Genomic DNA, 25615 nt, shown 5'->3' with positions numbered 1-25615 from the left:
TCTCTCTCTCTGCCTGCCTCTCTGCCTGCTTGTGATCAATCTCTGTCAAATAAATAAATAAAATCTTTAAAAAAAAATAAAAAAAAATAAAAAATGGTATATGAATAAAAGACTTTTAATTTTCAGAAAAATAAGAATGTTCCCCTGCTGGAAATGACTCATTTATAATAATCTAAGTTTCAGGAATATGTTAGCTGTCTCAGAGCCTTAAGAAATATTGCTTTCTATGTATTAAATTATTTTTACTTTTTTTTTTTTTGGTGATTAACTGTTGGAAAAGAAACTGATTATCTTATACTATTCAATGTCTACTACTTCATACAGAGTGGACAATACAGAAATGTTTGCTAATAGTATATTGCAAGCAATATTGCATTAAATGTTTTGTAAGTTTTATATTCTCATAATGTATTGAGACTTACAAACAATAAACAATGCACAGAACACACTACAAAATCAAGCCTGTCAAACAGGCATTAAAAGGGGTATTCATAGATAATAATTAGTGTGAGAGGCTTCAAATCAAGGTGACAGGAAGTAAGGAATGACTTCCTTTAGAGATAACCTAAATTATGACCCAAAGGAATGGAGAGAGTTGATCACCAAAGAACCAGAAGATAGGTTTTTAGACATTAGGGAAATCAAATGCAAAACACATGAAATAAAGAAAGTAAAGAAGATAGCATGATGTAGAGTCAATCAGAGAACCAATGATGCTTGAACATAGTGAGCTGGGAAGAGTAAAGTAACATTAGAGAAGCAGAAACAGGCCAGGCAAGAATTGAACCGATTGTCCACTTTCTTCTAAGTTAATGAGAGCTAATCGTTTCTCTGACTTTTGGCTAAGATGAAGTATAAGTTAATGAGAGCTAGGTAGTCACAGATCAAGAGCTCTAGAAGGTATAATGTAAGTTTGAGAAGGAAGATGAAGCATGAGAGTATGCAATTTAGAACACTGAAATGAAACTAGGAGTCCATTTGACAAAAAGAAAGAAAAAACAGGCGTTGAAGATTTTTGGTAAAGGCAAAAGCATAGAGGAATGGTGGACATAATGGAATACCTTTTTTAAAATTAAGGGAATTTAGTTCTAGAATCATGGTAGCAAATACATAAATCACATGGTGTCATGGCCACACATTCTATTTCCACTACTACAAGTTGGTGGAGATATGACTAAGTGGTATCCTCTTTGTTTTTTCCTAGAATGACAAACAAATACACAATCCCCTTCTCTTAGCACAAGAGACATCTCCCTACATCTCCCTACAAGTATTAGCATGGCAAAGAAGCCCTCTTTCATAAATGAGAAGCTTTTCCTTACTTTGGTAACTCTTCAAGACACAAAATTTCCATAACAAATTTATGCTAAAATCAAGATCTTTATTCATAATTCTTTGACTTTGTCAATCTCTCTAATCCATTTATTCTACCATTAGGTCACTATTTATGAAGATATCCTGGCTTCCCCTCTTTACATAACTCAATTAAATTTTATAATCATCAGTAGTGTTAAATCCTTTCTACTTATCTTAGTCCCCTAACACACTTTAACCATAATTGTTTGCTTAATTGTTTAATTTCCTTGACTCTATGGTTCTTGACCTCAAGGATATTGTTTATTTACTTGATAGTTCTTTATTTAGCACTGAAAAGGCACTATCTATATTTATAGTTGTATCTATCTACTAATGTTATATGAACCCAATGATTTATTGATATAACCAACTTGCCAAGTTAAAAAATAATAATTAGTAAGAAGCAGTGCATTATAACAACAAACGATGATTTAAGAATACGTTCTAGGGCAAAAAAAAAAAGAAAGAAAGAAAGAAAAAAAAGAAAAAAGTTATACACATATCTATATCCTAATTTCCAGGCATACAAAAAATAGGCAAAGTGGAGAAACAAGTTATAAACAAGTAGACAAATAATACATACGTTGCTAATACTCCCATTTAGTACTGTAGCTATAAGAACCTAAGCAGCAAATAATTCAATTACAAGTTAGTGATGATATATTTTATTATATTCTTTATCAAATTGCTATAAGGAGAAAGATTCTACTGGAACAAAAATAAACATGCTTTTTGCAGCAGCACATACACTAAAATTGGAACTATACATAGAAGATTTGCAGGGCCCTTGCATGAGGATGACCCAAATTCATGAAGTGTTTCATATTTAAAAACAAAACATAAAAACCTTATGAAATGTCAATTTAACTTTTACATTAATTTAATTAGATTTGGGGTGACATATTTTATTTTGGTTTTTATTCTGTAGCCAAGGCAACAATGATTTTAAAATATCATTGAGGGGTGCCTGGGTGGCTCAGTGGGTTAAGCCTCTGCCTTTGGCTCAGGTCATGATCCCAGGGTCCTGGGATCGAGCCCTGATAGGGCTCTCTGCTCATCAGGGAGCCTGCTTCCCCTCCTCTCTCTCTCTCTCTCTGCCTACTTGTGATCTCTCTATCTGTCAAATAAATAAATAAAATCTTTAAAAAATATATCATTGATATAATTGATCCATTTTTTATGTGTAACTTCACAATGGAATGCATAATATTCTAAATTTAAAGACATAACAATGAAATTCAGTCTCTCAGATGACCAGTGAATTCAGGCTGAGAGTTTGATTATCTTATTATTTTGGTCTCTTAAAGTATATATATTGAGATTATATATATATATATATATATATATATATATATATATATATGTAGAGTGTGTGTGTGTGTGTGAGTGTGTGTATATGATTAAGTAATATATATTATTATTAAGCAATTTATTTATGCTTAAATCTTTTCTTTTTCTAAAATCCCCTCTGGGACAACTGAAGAACAGCTTTATCAACACTGAACAGACTCTTAGATGACATGTTGGAAATTTGTTGTAGTATTTACAAATAAAAATATTGCTTTAGTATGTGTGTCATGAGTAATAAATATGGCTACATTCTATGTTTTAGCAAAAGGAATGCATTACAGTTAAAGAGAATCATAATTTCTAGGAACCATAACATGCCATTTTTCTCTCATCTTTTGTTATTTAAAGGGATTTACAGAAGGCTTAGCTGAGGTTTAGTAAGACATTTCATGACCCAATGTATTCATTATTCATTGCTGTGTAACAAATAAGCCCAAAATTTAGCAGCTAAAAGCACAGACCACCTATTATCTTATAGTTTCTGGAGGGGCAGGAATTTGGGAACAATGTAGTTGGATAAATTTAACTGAGGTTATTTCACAAAGCTGCAATCAAGATGTTATCTGAGACTACAGTCATTTCAGACTCATGTCGAGGAGGAATTGCTTCTAAGCACACTCAAATGCTACTGGCTTAAGACAGCAGGTCCTTACCATGTGGTCAGTTCCAAAGGAATACAGACACTGTGACAACCTTTATTTCACCAAAGCAAAGTAAGAGATAGAGACAACTAAAGCTAGAGCAAGAGAGAAACAAGAAATATTTTCCAAGATGGAAGGCATTTTTTTTTAAAACCTAATACCAAACATCCTGTTACTTCTTCCGTATTTTGTACAAAGAAAAAAAAAATCTACAGTCCAAAATTAGTGAAGGAAATTACATCAGAGCATGAACAAAGAGCCAAAGTTTACTGGGGGTCATCCTAGAGCCTGTCAACCAGAGTCTTCTCTCAAGTAATCAATAAGTCATATCTTTCAACTATGCAGAATGTACTCTATCCCCTCCAAATTACCTTGACTTTTATCCTTATGGAGTCAGTTCAAAGTCCATAGGCTCAACGTCTAAATCATGTCCAGATACAAATAAAGCAACCTGAATGTATTTGCTCAAGTACACCACCTCAAGTTTGACTTCTCCAAATCTGTGGATCTGAAAGTAGAGAGATAAGTAACCTGCCCCCATTTCCCCAACAAATACTCAACATATAATATTGGGATAAGCATTGGATGGCTGCTACAGGTATTCTAGTTCAAAAGAAAGAAAAAATTGGGAAGACAAAGAAGGAACTAATTCACAGAAATTGTAACATCCAATCGTACAAATACTGGCAGTTCTTTGAGTAGGACTCAGGCCAGGGAATAATTTTCTATGAATTTCAATTGTGACTTCATTGTTTTTGGTACCATCCTCTTGGTCATGTTCCTTTACTTTCCTTTTTTATGAAACATACCATGCATCTGCAATGATAGAGTAGGCAATTACTGAGACATGAGCAGGGAACTGGTGTTTTATGACTGTTAAGAATTTCAAACAGCTGGGAGAGACCTTGGGGAACACACAGGCAATCTCCCCTATGACCGTTGCCTACAGTAATCTATAGCTTCATTGTAATACATTTACATTGAGGTTTAACCCCTGTTGGAGAGGACAGCTGCTGTGTCAGTTCCAACAAGCACCATATAGGGCCAAAAACTCCCTGTACCAGCCAATGGGAAGAGTCCCTTAGATGACTGGAAGGAACCTTAGCCAGAGACTGACTTGGCTATGACTCATAACTGAGTCAAACATGAGAAGAAAAGATGACCCTGGTCCTCATGTTGTTGTCACCTCTGTACCTGCCTGCTATCCCCAAGTCCAGGGTGTACTCTTGCTTTAACTGCTATAACTGCTTGCTTACTTAAGAATTTGTCTCTGAATTCTTTCTTGGCTGACCTTAAGAACAGAGGTGAGGGAACAGGATTTGGCACTGACAGAACTGAATAGATCTCTCATTGTCCTTCTTGCTAGTAGAATTTTGGGGATCCAGAGGTGTCTCCTAATTTTGTACAATCTCTGACTCTCAATCTAAACAGGTGATGTTTTGGCCCCTCTAATACCAAATCAGTATCTTAACCTTCTACCTTAGCCAACCAAAAAAAAAAAAAAAAAAAAAAAAAAGGAGCAAACTAAGCCTGAAAATAGCAGAAGGAATGAAAAAATAAACAGACTCTTCACTCTAAATGTATGTAGTGTGATTATTAATTATATCTTAATAAAGATGTGTAAAAAACATCAATCAGATGTAATTTATGTTTTAAAAAACAAACGTAACTTCAACATGTTAATGATCACAGAAATTTTCACTTTAATCCTCTTTTCTTATTTAGAAAATAAACATTGGAATTCTTTTCTAAAGTCATCCAATAGCAAGTAAAAGAATGTGTCTACAAGGAGAGATTCGTGATGATGATAGGCCTCCATGTTGGTTGACATAAAGTTGTGTCTAGTATTTACCCCAATAACACAACCTCCACATATTTTGGACAAAAATGGGCTACTTTCATTAGCCCAATACCCTTTTTATTCTCTCTCCTTTTAATTGCTTTTTTGTTTTGTTTTTGTTTTTGTTTTTCTATAATCTCATATTAGGAGTTTCTCTTCCAAACCACAATCCCAGCCAGGGATAAGCTACCCTCCTGCACTAAAGCACCCTGATTATGCTATGACTTTATTTCTGCTCTGTACCCTTCTAACAGAGGCCAACTCCACTAGGATGCTAGATATGGACTCCAAAGTACAAAGGAGTCAGAAAAATCTGCTAAAAGGCTCCATGGGGGAAAGAATTAATAAACCACATATGACAAAAAAAAAAAAAAAGAAAAATCACATATGAGCCACGAGCCTGAAATTTTGGAAAGTGTGATGAGAGGGAAAATAGGGAATGAGAATCAATCATTCTTTCCACAAAAGTAGGTTCATCTGTGAATGGGTGAGCATTTGGATTGCAAGGGAGTAGTAGTAGGAACATGATGATATTACCTTGTGTGATGCTTAATTTTCTGTCAGCTTGACTAGGTTAAGGGATGCCCAGTTAGTCCTGGGTGTGTCTGTACAAGTGTTTCTGGAAGAGATTTACATTTGCATTAGTAGACCGAGTGAGGAAGGTCTGCCTTTACCAAAGGGAGTAACCTCTAGTCTACAGAAGCCAGAAAAGAATCGAAGGGGAGGAAGGAAAAAGTCTCTCTTCTTTCTCTCTCCTCCTGAGATAGAACCTTTATCTTCTTCTGCCCCAGAGCCACAGTTCTTGGGCCTTCAGACTCTAGGACTTATACCAGAGGCCCTCTGTTTGCAGCCCTATCTTTAATCTCAACTGGCTTTCACCATCTGCTGTCCTGGTTTCTCAGGTCTTCAGGACTCAGATTAATTACACCACTAGCTTTCTTTGTTCATGGCTGGCAAATAGCTGGACCACCCCACATCTCCATACCATATGACCCAATTCCCATAATATTGATCCCCTTATACATATTTTTATATATCCTTTCGGTTCTCTGTCTCTGGAGAACCATGACTTGGCAATATCTGAGAATCTATTAACAATAATAAAGTTCAGAATACTAAAAATTCAATAAAACGAGATAAGAAAAACTGAAATTTCGGTCTATTATAAAGGGAACATAGATCATTATCACTTATTTAAAATGTTTATCATTTTTTCTAATTATAATATATTTAGGACTGTGAATATCAATATGTGTTAGGTTTAAACTATAGTTGAATAAAAATCATATTTTTTTCATTTTACCAAGTTTGTTGCTCAGTTTGTCATGGTTTTCTATCCACAATTGAAAAACTTAGAGAAAACATGGTTTTCAGTCCATATTTTTGAACAGAGGGCAAAATCTGAGTTGAACTGCAGATTTTTCCATTAATATTAATGCACTTCTCTCTTAATTCACAGTTTTCAATAAAACGTCTTGCCTTTTAAAATATGCATTGTTTTATTATGGTTTTGTTTCAGATAAGCTATTATTCAAAGCATATCCTATTAAGCATAATTCTTTGTAACTTGGGTTGCCTTTCATATGAAAGAGCTCATTCATCCTCCAAGAAATGACTTAGTACTTACTGCATGTTAAGCATTGTGTTAGATTCAACCAGCTGCTGGAAAAGACAAAGGCATTGCCCCGAGGTGAAAGACCTTATCTTGTAATATGCCTCATCTTTAATCCCTCTCTTTCTTTGAAAGACCTCGAAGTGCTTTATTCCAATTTTGTATCATGGTTGGATTTTTGACTGACAGTTTAGAGAAGGTCCTAGAGACATTATTAATAATAAAATAGTTTTGTCTTCACTCAGTTCTTATCAGGTAATAGTCACCAAGCCTAAATACTTGTACTTTATTATGATAAAAGCATCATGTCCAGAATGGCAGTATGAGTTGGGTGCTACTTTTTAAATAACCATTTTAAAGACTTTCTAAAATCCAGAACTGTGAGAGAATAAATTTTGTCATCTAAAACAATAAATAAATAAAAATAAAGATAAAATTAGTAAATATTAATTTATAGTGATGTCATATGTTCAATGTAAAGTCACTAAGTGACTATGGGTTCAAAAACAACATCATTTTGTTTAGAAAATTCATACTGCTAACTATTCAATACAACTGCTTGCAATTGTTTCTATGTTCTTGTGTTCATCTGTTAGATACCATCAGTTTATTGTTTTTTTTTAAATTTTATTTATTTATTTGACAGAGAGAGAGATTAAGATCACAAGTAGGCAGAGAGGCAAGCAGAGAGAGAGGGGGAAGCAGGCTCCCTGCTGAGCAGGGAGCCTGATGTGGGGCTCGATCCCAGGACTCTGAGATCATGACCCAAGACAAAGGCAGAGGCCTAACCCACTGAGCTTCCCAGGTGCCCTCAGTTTATTGTTTTAATATTAATGTTCATTTAAATGTATGTATAAGACTTTTTAAAATGTTTGCTACTTTGATACATATTTTTTAAATAAAGGATGTATTATATGCTAATACTACATTTAATCAATTTCTAGAATAAGGAACCAAGTGTTATAAAGTCAAATAAAACTTCTAGGTGTGAAACATGAGCCTTGTAAGAAATTTCTCTGCATTCTCTCTCTCTCCCTCTCTCTCTCTCATTTATTTTATTTTTTTTTTCTTTTAGATATCTAATCATTACTACCTAACATACATATACCTGCAAAATACATGATCAAAACTCAAGGGTTAATCATTATGTTACTGCCTACTTGCTAAATACTAAGATAATGATGGCTCAACTCAGTTTCTTAGATTTTGTACATTTAATGAGTTTTTTATTAGTAGTAGTAGCAGTAGTAGCCATGCATGTGCATGCATGCAGTGATGGTGGCAATAGAGGGTCAAAAAGTTATACCTTCCTTTCGTCCTATAGTTCTGTTCTTCAGTCATTAGTTGTCATTGCACAATTGTGCTTAATTCTTTTGAAGAGGTGTTCTTTTCAGGAATGTTCCTGTGGAAATTTAAAACCTGACTTCTAAAAGAAAGGAACATTTTGCAGAGGAAACAAACATAGGTGTAACATCAAATATAATAAGCATATATGTCTGTGTGTCTGTAACATGATTTATAATGTATATACCAGATATAAATATATAATAGTTTTTATTCATAGAATAATTAGTTTAAACAACAGCTCTTTCGTAACAGTGGTAGAGAACAGATATACCCTTTAAAAAAATGGAGTACTAATGTGCTTTGAAAAGTATGAGTCTAGTTTTGCTTTATCTGTGATTTTTGTCTTTTTTAATTCTACCAGATCATGCTATATTCTTGGGAAAAAAATGATTTTACTCCTCTAGATTCCATTTCACCTTTTAATTATGTGGTAAATTTTGAATGAGGTATTTAATATAGTATCTGAATAGCAGCTTTGGTTCATAAAAGAACTAGATAGAAACCAAAAAACATCCTACATATGCTGCATAAATAATTCATTATCAGGATTTTAAAAAGCAAAGGAAGTTGCTGGTAAGTTTTTTGTACTAATTATCAAAGAACTGATGATTGGAAAAAGCTTTCTAAAAATGTAGGACACCACAACCTAAATCTTTTCATGGGGATAGTCACTGGCAAAGGAAATGAATAATTGCAAAGAAAAGTAGCCTGGAGGACAATGGAAGAAAGTGGAAAGGCTATCACAGGAAATAGAACAATTGGAAAGGATGTGTGATTTTAGCTTAAAGTAAGGTGAGAATAGTAACAAAGCTAGAGAAAATGGTGAGACATTCATAGCATCCTGGTTAAACAAAGTTAGAAAGCATAGAAAGAAATGAGAAATGCTTGAGCAGATCTGGGAAAATTATGGTGATAATTAAATAAAAAATGAAGGAGTTTAAAATTCAATGTGAATAAGATTATGAGCGATACTAAAACATAAGGGAGAAGTACATTGCAAATAACACTTACAAAAATAAGAACTAATTAAATTTATTAAAATTGTTGCCCAATATATTTTAGATTAAAGAATACATACAGAGCTATTAAGTATCACTTAAGATCATTACAACTCTTCAAGCATGTGAATTTGAATTTACTCATGAAGTTGGCAAATTTTACTTCCTTACATATTGTTATCATTAGATGGTTGTTTTTCTAAGTGATCACAGCAAATCAAGAGTGAAAAATTTACTTTTAAAAGGATTCAAATGATTTAAATGGATTTTTTTTAATGTTAAAAAATGCCTTCTGGGGCATCTCAGTGGCTCAGTCAGTTAAGCATCAAATTCTTGCTTTTCGCTCAGGTCATGATATCATGGTGGTGAGGCCAAGATCTTTATCAGGCTCTACACTAGGCAAGGAGACTGTTTAAGATTCTCTCCCTCTTCCTTTGCTCATCCACCCCCACTACCACACCTCTTAAAAAAATGCCTTTTATGTTGAAGTCATTCAATCAAAGTCATTTAATTTGCAAAGAAAATTTGGTCGACCCTTCAAGAAACATGAGCCAAATCTTCATGGATATTTCTAACAGCATGTGGAAACACAGAAGATAACCATTCTTCTTTAATCCTCACTTTGCTGGGTTTGAGAGACATGACATTTTTCTCAACATTCAAAAAATATCTGCAGAGAAAAGAGTGTTTCTTTTTTTCAGAGAAAGTTGAAATTTTATGAGGATTTGGTTGATCCAACTCTGATAAAGCATCACAAATACCTAATGTCAACGAGCAGAAGTTATGGCCAAGTTAACAGAAAGAAAAACAAAACAAACACTCTTGAATCTACCTTGAAACCCCAGTTGTCTAATTGATATATTCATCTGTGTGATCAGATAATTTTACTTGAAATGTCATAAGCAAAGGCGCAGATGAAGTATTACTATGTTATTTGTGGGTAACTTGTTTAAAATAATTTCATTTTCCCTCTAATCACTGAATAATTAATATAGTGTATGTTAAGCCACAATAATATGGAAATGTAAAGTTTGGTGGTGAAGCTTCATGACAGTCCCCAGCTAAGGAGCAGTCATCTGATGGATGATGGATCACATAGTTGTTAATGTATGTATTTGGAATATCATGAACATAAGCCCACAGAATGAAATATACACTCATAGTATACATTAAATAAAAATAATTAAAGTGTTTTATGAAAATGTTTTATCATTTACAAATCTATAAAATATAGTGTTATATCTATATAAATCTATAAAATATAATGCTCTATAGTCATATCTTTTATGTTCATTCCCTTACTCCCGAATATATCAGGACTTTTTGCCTTACATACCACTTGAAAATGCATTTCCTTTCTTTTCTCAATTTAATTTTAAAGCATTCCAAAAAGAAGTAGAGAAAGAGAGTGGCTTAAAATTTTCAAGAGTAAATATTTGTTCTTTGAAATAACATTTATTCCTGTCACGATCATTTGCTGTTTTGGTATGTGCTCGTGTTAGTGGAAAATCAGGCTAATGAGAGACAAATTGACTGACTTCTTTGTATATACTTGATCAAATGTCATAAAAAGTGAAATAAAACATGGAAGTTTAGTTTCATGCCTGTCTAGGTCAACAGTGAACAATTACTGAAGACTAAAGCCTTTTGAAGCATTATATGTATTAAATACTATAACAATGCATCCACAGTCACCTTTATTTCAAAATTAAGCATTAAATATTTTTGTGCTACATTTTCCCCCAAATTTCTTAAGAACATCTGCTAAAGTCAGAATATTTGGTTTGAGTTTTGTTGTGTAATGCACTGATTTCTATAAAACATACTTCAAAGTCAAATGAAAACTTTGAAATTATCTCAGCAGAAAAGAAATATATAACTGTACTTGAGAATCAATACTCTTTGGTTATTGGTTTCTTATTAAAATCCAAATTCTCATTTATAGCTGTCAGTGTGGTTTCGGTACATGTAACTTGCTGGCAGTGAACTTATGTTACAGAGAGAAAGATTCTCAGGTTGGAAGTTAACATTTGCAGCTTTGCTCAGGCTTTTTTTTTTTTTTTTTCCTTTTCCCTCTTCCCTTAGCAAGCCATCTGTGTATTCTCATAATTACACCACTAGCAGTGACATCCTCTAAATTTTGATTACTCATGGTTTTGAAATATGCTTAAAACGAAAGTGAAGAGTATAAAGCAAAACAGAAAACAGAGAGAGAAAAAAGCAACTAATTGGATGTAAATCTAAAATTTAGACATGAAATAGCGATAATGACAAAAGTAAATGGGGGGCACCTAGGTGGCTCAGTCGCTTAAACCTCCCACTCTTGGTTTTGGCTGAGGTCATGATCTTATGGGTGGTGAGATCAAGCCTCACGCTGGATGCCACACTCAGCTTGAAGTTTCTCTCCTTCTGTCCTTTCCTGCACTCACTCATTCTTTCTCTCTCTCAGATAAATAAATCAATCTTAAAAAGAAGATAAACATGAAAGGAAGACTACAATTGGAAACATTTATCAGCTAATTTAAAATACACAATGATAAGTGATTTTATACACATCTGGAGTCAGCTTTGTTTTCAAGCTGCCACTTTAACTCTTCAATAAGAATCTTTGAAGGGGCAGGGGTGGGAGGTCGGGGTACCAGGTGGTGGGTATTATAGAGGGCACGGATTGCATGGAGCACTGGGTGTGGTGCAAAAATAATGAATACTGTTATGCTGAAAATAAAAAATAAATTTAAAAAATAAATAAATAAATATGGGGATACCTGAGTGGCTTAGTTAGTTAAACATCCAACTCTTGGCTTCAGCTCAGGTCATGAACTCATGGTTGTGGGTTTAAGCCTCATGTTGGCCTCCATGTTGAACATGGAATCTGCTTCAGATTCTCTCTCCCTTTCTCTACCTCTCCTCCTACTTGTGCATTCTCTTGCTCTAAAATAAATACATAAATAAATACATAAATAAATAAATCTTAAGAAATAACATAATAAAAATAAAGAGTCTAAGATGTGCTTGGGATACCTTGTAACAATGTCACTGAAATAATACACATGTATTAAGGGATTACTATGTTGCCTTCATGGTTCTAATTTTGTAAAGATTATTAAATCTGGGATGCCTGGGTGGCTCAGTTGGTTAAGCAGCTGCCTTCGGCTCAGGTCATGATCCCAGCGTCCTGGGATTGAGTCCCACATCGGGCTCCTTTCTCGGCAGGGAGCTTGCTTCTCCCTCTGCCTCTGCCTGTCATTCTGTCTGCCTGTGCTCGCTCTCTCTCCCTCTCTCTGACAAATAAATAAAATTTAAAAAAAAAAAGATTATTAAATCTACTTGTGAGAGTAAAAGCAGAACTTGGCTGAGGTATAGTTCAGTAGATTCTCTAGGTCCACAGAAATTCCATTATTCATTTCCCTAGTTGTCAATGTATAAATATAATGGAAATGTTTGGGAATTGGCAGAATTCCTACATTTATTACTTGGCCAATGGTGTAAGGATTTTTACAACAGGGAAGGCAACGTGGAAGTTTATTATACTTCTTTTACCTGGTCAGAATATTTAACAAAAAAATAAAAATCTGTAACTAGGATGAACGACAGTGATTTTTGTCATCCTTGGCAAAAAGGTTGCAAGGTTCATGTTCCCCATAAGGACCTCATTTAGTCACTGTCTGTTGCCCCAGAAAGCAAGATGGTTTCTAGAAGATGACAGTGGATTTCAGGAAAGTCAACCAAGTGGTAATTCTAATTGCAGGTGCAGTGATGAATGTATTAACTTTTCTAGAACAGAATAAGATGGCTAGAGGTGCAGGGAAGAGGCCATTAATCAAACAAATATGTTCTCTAATATTCCATAAGGAAGGACAAGAGCAGTTTTCATTAACAAAAGACAGACAGTAGTATTTGCTGATGGTTTTGCCCAAGGGCTATGTTATCTGCCCCATCCTCCACAAATTATTATCCAAAGGGATGTAAACCATCTGGATATTCTGATGGCACCATGTTAATTGGCAATAAGCAAAAGTTAAAAGTAATCTTGGAAGCCTTGTTTAAAAACATGTGTTCTATAGAATAAAAAATAAAAATGAAAATATTCTGTATGATGTCATATCAGTGAAGTATTTAGAGGTTACTGGTTTAGGCCATGCCAGAAAGTCACTGCTGGTGAGGTTATAGAATTAGGAATATTATACATTGTTGGTGGGAATGCAAATTGGTGCAACCACCTTGAAAAATAGTTAAAGTTTCTTATAAAGATAAGTATGCTTACTGAACAACACAGAACTCTCACTCCTGGGTATTCACTCTAGAGAAATGGAAATACATATTTATACAAAGACCTAACACAAATATTTAGAGAAACTCTTTCATAACTATAATAAAACACACTGGAAATCACCCAATTTCAGTTGGTGAGTGGATAAACAAACTGATATATCCACATGCAATATTATGATTTATAAGAAATATATATTTGGTCATTCAGATCACCAAAATATATTTTTCATATGTATTTGGTCTTTGCCTATGGCTCCTTTCTCACAGTTCCTTAAAGGGGGTTAGAATTTCTTGTGATAAGGGCCATAAATATGTCTTTGTTTTATTGATGAAGATGACATTTGACCCCATTCAAGGGCAGGGACTGATTGCCAGGAGGACCAAACATGTATTTAGAAGGTTGAAACTTTCAGTTCCACTTTCCTACCTCCAGGGAGGAGGATAGATCTGAAAGTTCAATCAGTCAATGGCCAAGGACTTTGTCAATCATGCCTATGCAATGAAGCCCCCATAAAAATGCAAAAGGATGAGATTCAGAGAGCTCCCATGTTGGTAAACATGTGGAGATTAGGAAGAGTGGCATATTGAAAAAGGCCGAGGAACTCCAAGCCTTTTCCCTATATCTTGCCCTATGTATCTCTTCATCTGACTGTTGATTCATCATCCTTATCGTATCTTTTAATAAGCTGGTAAATATGTTTCCCTGAGTTCTATGCGTTGCTCTAGCAAGTTAATCAAACATAAGGAAGAGATTGGTGGAACCTGCAATCTATAGCCTGTCAATTGTAAGTGTCATAAACACAGGTAAGACCAGGGAGCTTGCAACTGGTATCTGAAATGGAGGATGGGGGGGGGAAGTCTTGTACAACTTACATTTTAACCTATGGAATCTGATACTATCTCTTGGTAGATAGAGTCATAATTGAGTTGGATTCTCAGATACCCCACTAATATCCCAGAATTGCTTCGTGTGTGGATCTCCTACTCCCTGCCTACTGTGTTAGAATTGGCCCAGGAACCTTAAAACAACACACAATAGAAATTTTCTTGGCATTTAATAAAATAAACTATGCAACAGCTTGGATAATCTCAAAGGCATTATCTTGAGTGAAGGAAGGCAATTTCAAAAGGTTATATGCTATATGATTCCATTTATAGGACATTGTCAAAAAGGTAAACTTATGGTGATGAAGAACACATCAGTGGTTGATAGAGATTATGGATCAGAGAGAGTGTTGTAAAAGAATATAACATGAGGGAATTTTAATTGGATGATGGGATTTTTATGTATCTTGACTTTGATGTTTATTTCACAAATATTAAAATTTGTAGAAATGTACATGAAAAAGTCAGATTAACAATTTAAAATATTTTTACTGTAATAAAAATAAATTGCACCTTTTCCTCCAATATGTAAGAAGTTCACACAAATCTCGATATCCTCTTTGACTTCTAGAGATAGAGTACTTCACACATAGATAAACTGTTCTGATCTATCTACGAACTGACTAGCAAAACTGCCAACTGAGTTCCACCTATTCAGGAAAGCATACTGGAAGAAGGCTGTGTTGTGATACAAGCAATCATTCCACTTGAACTATATAACCTGGCACACCTAAAGTGTGAGGCACCTAGAAGGCTATGATATAACCTTCTAGTACAAATGGTAAGATAACTTATATAATTTATGGCAAGCCCCAGTAGAAAAAAATCACAGTGTAAATTCTTAGGTTTATGGGAGTTGGACAATGCTATTTGTATAGTAAAGATCAAAGCACCCTTTAAAAACACTAGCTGGCCTGATATTGGGTTCTGGTAAAGAGGGTGAACTTGACAGAAGGACATCAAATAGTCATGCAAACCAAACTGCCTCTGATCAGCAAGGCTGTTTAGATCCTAGAGTCATAAAGTTGGACTAGCCCAGCAGCAATCTATAGGAAAATAGAAGTGACATTATCAGGATCAGGTGTGAGCAGTATCACATGACAGCAGAACGGACAAATAGCCCAGACACTTAAGCCATTCACCAATATTGCCTCAGCACTTCTTCCAGTATTTTATGAATGGATCAATGTGTGTGTGTGTGTGTGTGTGTGTGTAGTTTTGGTTTTAGGGGAATGTTAACCTCACAGCATGAGTTGGGAAATATTTCTTTTCCTGTTTTCTTGAAGTGTTTCTACAGAAGTGCTATTTTTTCTTCCTTAAGTGTTTGGTACAACCTAATAGTACAAGAATCTTGGCTCCAAATTTTCTTTTTCAAAAGCTTTTTAACTACAAATGTAATTTCTTTAATACACATAGAGCAATTCAGATCAATCAATTATTCTTGGGTTAGTTCTATTAGCACGTCACTTTTAAGGAACTGGTCCATTTGTTCTACATGTAGAATTTATGGAAATAAAGTTGTTTATAACATATTCCTACATTATTTTTAATATCTGTAGAAGCAGTAGTGACCCAATGTCCTTTGTTTCATTCCTAATATTGGCAATTATGTTTTTCTTTCTTTCTTTCTTGGTTAGCATGGCGAGAGATTTTTAGTTATCAATGTAGTCTAAAATTACAAATTTGGGGTATTTTTTAAGGCAATAACTTTAACTTTCAACTACAAAGTGGGCATCAAAGAAATATAATTTCCTTAACAGTGGTAAAAGATGAGTAAATAAAATTACATCTTTTTTTTTCCTTTATGACTACCTAAACAAAAATTAATAGAACCCTTCTAGGATTAGAGAGGTATCTTCTCTCTTGACAGTCTTCAAATTTTATATGTGGAGTCATGCATGTTGTGATGTCCCAAATTACTCTGTTAAATGACTAGAATGTCACTCTGACCTTATAAGCAGAATGAGTGCCTGTTTTCCCATAAATTCAATGGGAAATACATGGAAATAGCCCAGAGAAAAAAGGCTCTGACAAATCTCAACTCACTGGCTCATTGTAGTAAAGGGAATTCTGTGGCTTTGGATATGAAGCATAATGCCAGTCGTCTGCTATGTTCGAATTAGATTTCCACAGTATTTTATTTCTTCCTGTAAAATGTGGTTTCTGCATCAATATCATGAATTTGTCCTTCATCTGAATTCTTGCCTTCTTGGGCTCTGTGAGATTTGTGTCTCCTTTTTAACATCTGTCTACTCATATCCTTGTGGGCATGCCCTAATTCAAACCTCTTACTTTCAAATTGCATGCTAATGTAAACCATATCAATCACCCTCTATTGTTCCCTTGGTGACTCTGCTTACATTTTCAGGTCATACGTGTACAACCACACTTTAATTATCAATTTAGTTGCCAATGGCCTGTCTCATAAGGCCTGTTTCTTCTGTGTTTAGTGTAAAGGTTGACTGACAGCAAGATCAATGAGAAATAGTAAATCAATTCTGTAGTCTTTGTAAAATGCCCTCACTTAGGATTGAAAGCATATTTTCTAGTGACTCTCAGAAAGAGAAAGTCTTATTATTAGAAATAAATCACTGTGACTTTTCCATTATTTTTTGTTTTAAAATATATGAATAAAATGCAATAGGTAGAATCTTCTGGCTCTGTCCCTCTGTCTCAGTATCCTCTCTCTTCTCCCTCACAACGCCTCTCCATTCTCCCACCTCTCCCCACTTGTCTCTTCCCTCTCATGCCCTCCTTGCTGTCTCTAAAGGGTGAAAAGAGATATCTATTCTTCTTTCAACAAAACGGAAAATACATGATTATGGTTATTAGCACAGCATTTCTTTTCTTTCTATTTCAAATCAAAACTGTGAATTCAAGATTTTGAGAGACTAGAGGACTTTATGTTCATTAAAAATATAGACAATGGAAATATATATTTTGTATATAGACTCCTTTTATAGAGGTAAACTGCTTAAATGATGGTTTAGAATTATTTATCTAGCGATTACTTGTATTTAAATCTGATTTGAAAAAATAAACAACTTCTTAATACCTTAAAAACTCAAAGTTTAAAAGTCCTTTATAGTTACTATGAGATTGTATTTTTAGTTACTCAGATATTCACATTCAATACTTAGGAGAAAAGAGAATTTTTTTTTTTAAGATTATTTATTTATTTGACACAGAGGGAGAGAGAGAGAGAGGTCACAAGCAGACAGAGAGAGAGGGAAGCAGGCTCCCCTCCAAGCAGAGAGCCCAATGTGGGGCTCGATCCCAGGACCCCGAGACCATGACCTGAGCCGAAGGCAGAGGCTTAAACCACTGAGCCACCCAGGTGTCCCTCAGAAAAGAGAATTTTTTATTGAAAAATTAATCAATATCCCAAATGTTTATGGAAAAATATGTGACATAGATCTTAAATCTTGCAAATGAAGAAAACAGGTGTTATTTTGTTCTGTTTATTATTATTATTTTTTTTATCTCAACTGCATAAATGAAAATGGCAATCTGACTGGCTGGAACTTGTGTTTTGTTTTGTTTTGTTTTAAAGATTTTATTTATTTATTTGACAGGCAGAAATCACAAGTAGGCAGAGAAGCAGGCAAAGAGAGAGAGAGGAGGAAGCAGGCTCCCGGCTGAGCAGAGAGCCCGATGTGGGACTGGATCCCAGGACCCTGGGATCATGACCTGAGCCAAAGGCAGAGGCTTTAACCCACTGAGCCACCCTGGCGCCCCTGGAACTTGCATTTTGATTACCTCTTTTTCACCCTTCTGATGAGGGAGGGATTCCTTCCCTAAAATAAGGGGATGACCAAACACATGACACCTATCACTGGTCAAAGGAGATTGACAGCAGTTTATTTATTCACTTTTGAAGATTTTGCTTCTTTATTTGAGAGAGAGAAAGGTAGAGAGAGAGAGAGAACATGAGCTTGGACAGAAGGAGAGGGAGAAGCAGACTACCCTGCTCCTCCCCACTGAGCAGGGTTCCCAGGACCACAGGATCATGATCCAAGGGGGCAGATGTTTAACCAAATGAGCCACCCAGGTGCCCTACCAGCAGTTTATCTAGGCACATGTCCTCAACAGCCCAGGGTGGAGGACACTGCCTATCATGTACTCCGGAACGAGAGAACAAGCAGGAGCTGTGGGGGAGCATGCTTTACAGGAACCAAAAGTGAGGTGATTCCTGGTCCCATAGGAAGATGCAGTTGACTCTGAATAATTCAGCAGCCTGACTGGGAACTGAAACCTGCTCTTTAAGCAGGGGCCATGTCTGATCCCCATTATGAGAAGGATTATTTGGCTAGGGGTTCTTACCCAGGAGAGATCAGTGGTAGAGAGAGACATGTGCTCTGTCATTCAAGGCTCTCCAGGTTTCAGATGTCAAGGCAAGAGATAATATTGAATCCTGATTTCCAACCTTCACCACAACTTGTAGTTTGGAGAAAAAGATAAGGGAAGATTTTTTTTTAAACCGAAAACATGTAATAATTTTTTCCTTTCAAAATCACATCAGTTGCCTTCTTGATTGAAAATTTAGGAAATAGTAAAGATACATTTATTGCTTCTCCCTTTTTCCAATATTGGATGTTTGTTAAAAATTATATTTGTGTATCTTTTTGGGCTTCACAACATACACATTCGGGGTGGGAAGGGAGGTTAGTCCATAATTTTGTTTAGCCTTAGCTGTATATTTAAATAAATGCAAAGATCACAATTGATTTTTTTTAATCAGTGCTGGTATATTAAGTAATTCTTCATTTTGATTATTATTTTCTTGTCTGCATAGTATCACTGAGTTGTGTTTTTGTTTTATTTTCTTCCAAGAAAATTTTCTGGGTGCTGTAATTCCTCAACTCTCATGTGCTTTAACTACTGTCTTACTTTATGTTAATGTGCATATTTTTCTATATACATTAATTTTCCCACCTCCTTTCTTATAATATATTCTACCATAAAGAAGTCATTATCTTTTATTTTTCTGAGCAACAGGTGCTATTTTTCTCAGCAATGCGTGTTCGGAGGCTGCTCATCTCACTCCATCCAAACTGACAGACTTCTACGCCTGCTTAGTGGCTGTTTTTCCTCATTTAGTTTGCCTCTTTTCTTCTTTTTTGGTTTCTTTTCTTTCTTCCTTCCTTCTTTCCTCCCTTCCTTCCTTTTCTTTTTTTTAATTTTTTATTTTTGTATTAACATATAATGTATTATTAGCCCCAGGGATACAGGCCTGTGAATCACCAGGTTTACCTTCCTTCTTTATATAAAGAAAATATTGTTTGGTTTTCATTCTTGATTTACCCGTTCTGACACATCTACTTAAGAATTTTGTAACCTTATTTTCATTACTGCCCACCTAAAAAAACCTTTTTACACCCTTTCTCCCCTTAATCTCTCTCTCATACAGAATTTTAGTACTACAGATACGGTGTGTTTTAATCATAATGGTAATGTTTTTTCCTATGTCAAGAACTAATTTTCACCCCCTTGGAAATTCTATTGTTGTACTGAAAATTCAGTTTACTCTGTTACAGAGCAATAATTCCTGAACCTTCTGGAGAAAGGAAGAATGAGTTAATTTGATTAATACATTAAAAATAATTATATACTATGATTCTATTTGTATTAAGTTTAAAAATCCTTATTCCTTCCACCCCCAGGAAAAAGAAAAAAAATAACTATTACTTAACTATCTGAACAAATTAAGGAAATCTTTAAAAAAATAAAAAGGACAAAAAGATACAAAATTCAAAAGGGCAGTGAAAAGGGAAAGGAATGTGAGGTATTTGTGGCCAAGCAGATGGTTTCAGAACTATTGGTGATGTTCTCTTTCTTAATCTGGCAGATTGGTTATATGCTGTTCATTTTGGCATTAACCTTTATGCTATTTAGGCTGCTGAAATGTCAAAAGGGAGTTCCGCATTCACTCTATAACTGACTTTAGTCTGGCCTCTTCCTCCTTCATTCTGCTGAGCTGGCTGAACTTCAGATTGTTATCCAGTTTCTCTGCACACCCCACATCCTTGACATTTGCTAAACCCTGAACCCACTTCCATACTGGTACATTTTTTGCTGACATGAGCTCCTTGGTTCCCTCTCACCCTGTGGTTGTCTCACTTCCTCTCTCAAGAAATGAGACCCCTTCCAAATCTAGCACTTAAATGGTTAATACTTGGCATAAGACTGGATCTCTTTGACCCTGTTCTGGGACTAGAATAATATCTATTCTGATTGACTGGTAATATTGCTAGTCTGGTTGCTAATTATTCTGAATATTATTTTGGCTTATATCCATGTCACCAGCTGTGTCCATGATGACAAATATATGTGTCATTTTGTTTCCCCCGTCTAACTTTCCTTTACGATAGTATTGCAAGTGGCTGCCTCCTCGGTCTTGAAGGTGTCTGCTTTCCAAGCTCTATTACACTGTACCCTTCTGAGTTGCCTTTGAGACTTTCAGTAGCTTCTCTTTTTCTTGATCTCCAGACTTGGAGTTTCCTCATGACATACATTAATATTATGAACTACTTTCTGCCATTTATAATTTATATAACAGCTACATTTCCTTTCATTCATTCATACGATATTCACAAAATGCGTATTTATAAGCTGCACCAGGTGCTGAACTAAACAAAATTGTCACTGCTTCTTTCAGTCTGACAGTATAGTGAGGGAGAAGAGCAAATAAACAATAAAACTTATAAATAAAAATTGTAAAGGCTGCTGTAAAGGAGAAGATCTGAATGCTGTGAAAGTTATGAATTGAAATGGACTATTTTCGATAGGAATCAATGGATGGACTCAAAGTCATTATTTAATTCAATATTTTAATTAATTTATTTGTATATGCATATGCCCTGATGTTTATAGTTATGATACAACCAGTGTATTAAGTGATCGTATCATGTGGGCTTTTTAAATATTTATGACTCTTTTTTTTAAAGATTTTATTTTTTTATTTGAGAGAGAGATTATCGTGGGGCAGGGCAGAGGGGCAGAGGATGAGGGAGAAAGAGAATTTTAAGTAAGCTCCATGCCCAGCCAGGAGCCCAACCCAGGCTGGAACTTGAGACCTTGAGATCTGAGCCAAGGTCAAGTCTGGTGCTTAACTGACTCAAATAACCAGGAGCCCCATATTTATGTAGTCTTTTTTTTTTTAAGATTTTATTTATTTATTTGACAGAGAGAGAGATCACAAGTAGACAGAGAGGCAGGCAGAGAGAGAGGGGGGAAGCAGGCTCCTTGTTGAGCAGAGAGCCTTATGGGGGGCTCCATCCCAGGACCCCGGGATCACGACCTGAGCCGAAGGCAGAGACTTTAACCCATCTAGCCACCCAGGCGCCCCAATGTAGTCTTTTAAAGTTGTTTAGTTTTTATTAGTTTCATCCTGCTTTGCTCCTACACTTCCTCCACTTTGGTTATCTGCCTTTCATCTATGACCTAGTGTATCCTTTCACATTTTGTCTGTACTTTTATAATATCTGAATTTATGTATCACTGCTTTTATTTATTTTATTTCTTATTTTTTATTTTTCAGAGAAGGGGCTGGAGAGCGGGAGAAAATCTTCAACAGGCTTCTTACCCAGTGCCAAGCCCTTCACCTGGGTCAGGCTCGATACCCCTAGATCATGACCCAAGGAGAAATCAAGAGTCACACGCTTAACTGACTGAGCCACTCAGGTGCGCCTATATCACTGCTTTTAAAAAAATAGTTGCCATATTGTTTTCACTTGTTTAAATCTTGTTTAAAAAATAACTTGGAAAAACCTCTCTAGTTTAAATGGCATAATTCTAACCCATGCATTTTAATGAATGTGCAATATTCCATGTGATGAAAAAAAATGCCAATCATTTCTCTATTGATGGGCACAAACTTTTAGTTTGTGTGAATAAGAAAAACTGGTGTATCAAACATATTTATAATGAAGCTTATGTATTAGAGCTTTTTTAAATTTATTTTTTATTTTTATTTATTTTGAAATCTATCCATGGAGGTTTTTGTTTTGGGTTTTCTTTTTTTTTAAGATTTTATTTTATTTTTTTATTTGAGAGAGCAAGCAAGAGAGCACATGAGCAGGAACAGAGGGAGAAAGAAAAACAGACTCCACTGCTGAGCCAGGAGCCCTATGCAGGGCTGCATCCCAGGACCCTGGGATCATGACCTGAACCAAGGAAGATGCTTAAATGATTGAGCCACGCAGGTGCCCCTCCATAGAGGTTTATGAGGGATCAATGTGTATATGTTTTTGCAATTTAAATAGTTATTGTCAACGTCCCTTATAAAAGAGCTGGGTGATGACATGTGTCCAGTAGGAGAACCATCTCCAAATATCTTTAAGAAAAATCTTTACTGTCCTTTTCTAGTCTGTTTTGTTCCAGACTAATGAGATATCTAATGTCATCATATTACAATGTCATTAAAAGAAACTATATCCACAAGAATGAAGTGGGGGAACTCTTTCTTTAGGGTCCATGACATTTGTCCATTCTGGAAATCACATAACATATTTTTTCTCTAGATGAATTTCTTTGTAATCTCCTTTACCCATAGTTTTGGATGGGGCAAGCATTTACATTTGTATGATGTGTATATGTTCACAGGCCACAAACCACTTCTGTCACTTCAGCTGCCACCAAGGAAAAGAGATGATGGTGGAAGCTCGACAGAGAAATCAAATGATTTTCCACAATTGTCTTTATTCCTATCTTCCTAAGCATCTCAAATCAGAATGAAAACCCTTCCTAAAATAATAAAACTCATTTTCCAAACTTTTGGTGGCTAAGAGAAAAGGTCAGCTTCTTTTCTAAGGCAGATTCTGTAGTAGCCAGAATTAAAGAAAATGATTTTTTATGACCTAGACATATGGTATAGATGAGAAAATGGATAGAAATGGGTTGTGATTGGCTGGCTAATATTCTAATGAGATAGATTAATCAATGTAAACCACATAGCTCAGTTAAAACTGCCTTTCAAATTGCCAATTTCATTTTCTTCCAGCAGAGAAAATACCAATCTTTTCCTATGTAGTAAAATCGTCTTGTTATAACAACGAAGAAACTCCAGAGTTACTGTTATTGTGGAACATCTGGTAACTACAAGATGTGGCTCCTCAGAGAAAACCACATCGCTGGAAAATAAGAACTTGCTCAACCTAGTCGTATTTCATGTTTTGTTATACTCTAGAGTATGGCTGCCTCATAATACAGTAATCACTTTCCTTCGGCACCATAAATGAAACCACAGATGCTACAATTTGCTCTAATTGATGCAGCTTACCATAAATAAATAATCAAAATAACAATATATGCATAAAATATATGCAAGTTTTAAAGGTTGGATTGAAAAAAATTACAAAATGATTACCTAAGTACCATGCTTATCACATTTATTCTTAAAGAAAGAGGGAGGTAGGACTGGATTCTTCTCCTGCACCTCATTATTTTTCCAAACTGTGTCATAGATTTCAAAATTTATTCCAACAGTGAAATTACAACATATCTGGACGGGTACCATCCTCTTTTATACGATTGTCAGCTGACTGATTAATCACATTTGGCTTATTTATTAAGTATCAAATTTATGGTTTGACTTCACAATGGTTTAATGGTTCGCCATGTTTTATTTTCTTTTTTAAAAATTTTTTAATATAATTTTTTATTTTTTATAAACATATATTTTTATCCCCAGGGGTACAGGTCTGTGAATCACCAGGTTTACACACTTCACAGCACTCACCAAAGCACATACCCTCCCCAATGTCCATAATCCCACCCCCTTCTCCCAAACCCCCTCCCCCCAGCAACCCTCAGTTTGTTTTGTGAGATTAAGAGTCACTTATGGTTTGTCTCCCTCCCAATTCCATCTTGTTTCATTGATTCTTCTTCTACCCACTTAAGCCCCCATGTTGCATCACCACTTCCTCATATCAGGGAGATCATATGATAGTTGTCTTTCTCTGCTTGACTTATTTCGCTAAGCATGATATGCTCTAGTTCCATCCATGTTGTTGCAAATGGCAAGATTTCATTTCTTTTGATGGCTGCACAGTATTCCATTGTGTATATATACCACATCTTCTTGATCCATTCATCTGTTTATGGACATCTAGGTTCTTTCCATAGTTTGGCTATTGTGGACATTGCTGCTATAAACATTCTGGTGCACATGCCCCTTTGGATCACTACGTTTGTATCTTTAGGGTAAATACCCAGTAGTGCAATTGCTGGGTCATAGGGCAGTTCTATTTTCAACATTTTGAGGAACCTCCATGCTGTTTTCCAGAGTGGTTGCACCAGCTTGCATTCCCACCAACAGTGTAGGAGTGTTCCCCTTTCTCCACATCCTCGCCAGCATCTGTCAGGTTTGCCATGTTTTTATTTTAAATAAATGTTAACCTTATTCCTGTATATGGTATTGTCTTCTATTCCTACCAACATTTCTTTTTTGTATTGATTTTATACTCCTAAAAATCAATCAAATTTTATTTTGTTGAGCTCAATATTAAAACAGATAAAGTTGATCCTGTGATTTATTTAATAAATTATTCTAGAGCTTAAAATGGATATTGTTTGCATTCTTTGTTCATATAACCTTATCAATTTGTTTAGAAGCATAAAATCATTAAGAATAAGAGAGTAAGCAGTTTGGATATCATGAATCAATGATGAATTAAGTTTTTGCATGTGAGAAAAACACGGTGAGAATATTTAGGATATAGGTAATATGTGACTTGTTTAAATTAACAGATCTCTTAGAATAATGACAAATGAAATCAAAAAGTTCAAATATAATTTGAGAACTTTTAAAAAATGTAATTATGTTTCTTAATGTAATGAGATTAACTTTCCTTTGGCTGGACTGCATGAAGAAAAATCATAAGAGTTGAAGTAGCAATAAAATGGCAATAGAAATGTTTGTCATTGTGATTGTTTTAATTTTCGTTATCAGGAGATTTTTTTTTCACTTGAGTGTTTGACCACCAACATACAAACAAGTGTGAATAAATTATAGTTAAATTGTTAAATGTAAACAATTTATTGTTAATTGTTAAAGATTTGGCACCATTACTTGATAGGCAAGAAATATCTATCTATCTATATATCTATCTATCTTTCTATCATCTATCATTTTCATTTGACACTTCTAAGCCTTATATTGTGTTTGTGTGTTTGTCTTGTTTTTTTTTCTTTCTTTTTCTTTTTCTTTTTTTTTTTTTTTTAGGCCAGTAGTTTTTGAGAGCCTAAGCTTTAAAGAGCAGTAAAACCTGTCTTGAATGAGTTCCCAAGGATCTCTAAATTATAAAAACCCATG

The 25615-nt window shown here is 35.0% G+C and overlaps 1 non-coding gene across 1 annotated transcript; it reads left to right on the top strand.

The window, feature by feature from the left end:
- The first annotated feature begins 2081 nt into the window (after positions 1–2081).
- Positions 2082–2186, top strand: LOC132003027 (U6 spliceosomal RNA). The gene has a single exon (XR_009400106.1). It is a non-coding gene; the product is annotated as a U6 spliceosomal RNA (small nuclear RNA).
- The last annotated feature ends 23429 nt before the right edge of the window (positions 2187–25615 follow it).

The sequence above is a fragment of the Mustela nigripes genome, chromosome 15 (assembly GCF_022355385.1).
Source record: "Mustela nigripes isolate SB6536 chromosome 15, MUSNIG.SB6536, whole genome shotgun sequence".
Classification (NCBI taxonomy): Eukaryota; Metazoa; Chordata; class Mammalia; order Carnivora; family Mustelidae; genus Mustela; species Mustela nigripes.
This window is presented reverse-complemented; position numbering and strand designations above follow the sequence as displayed.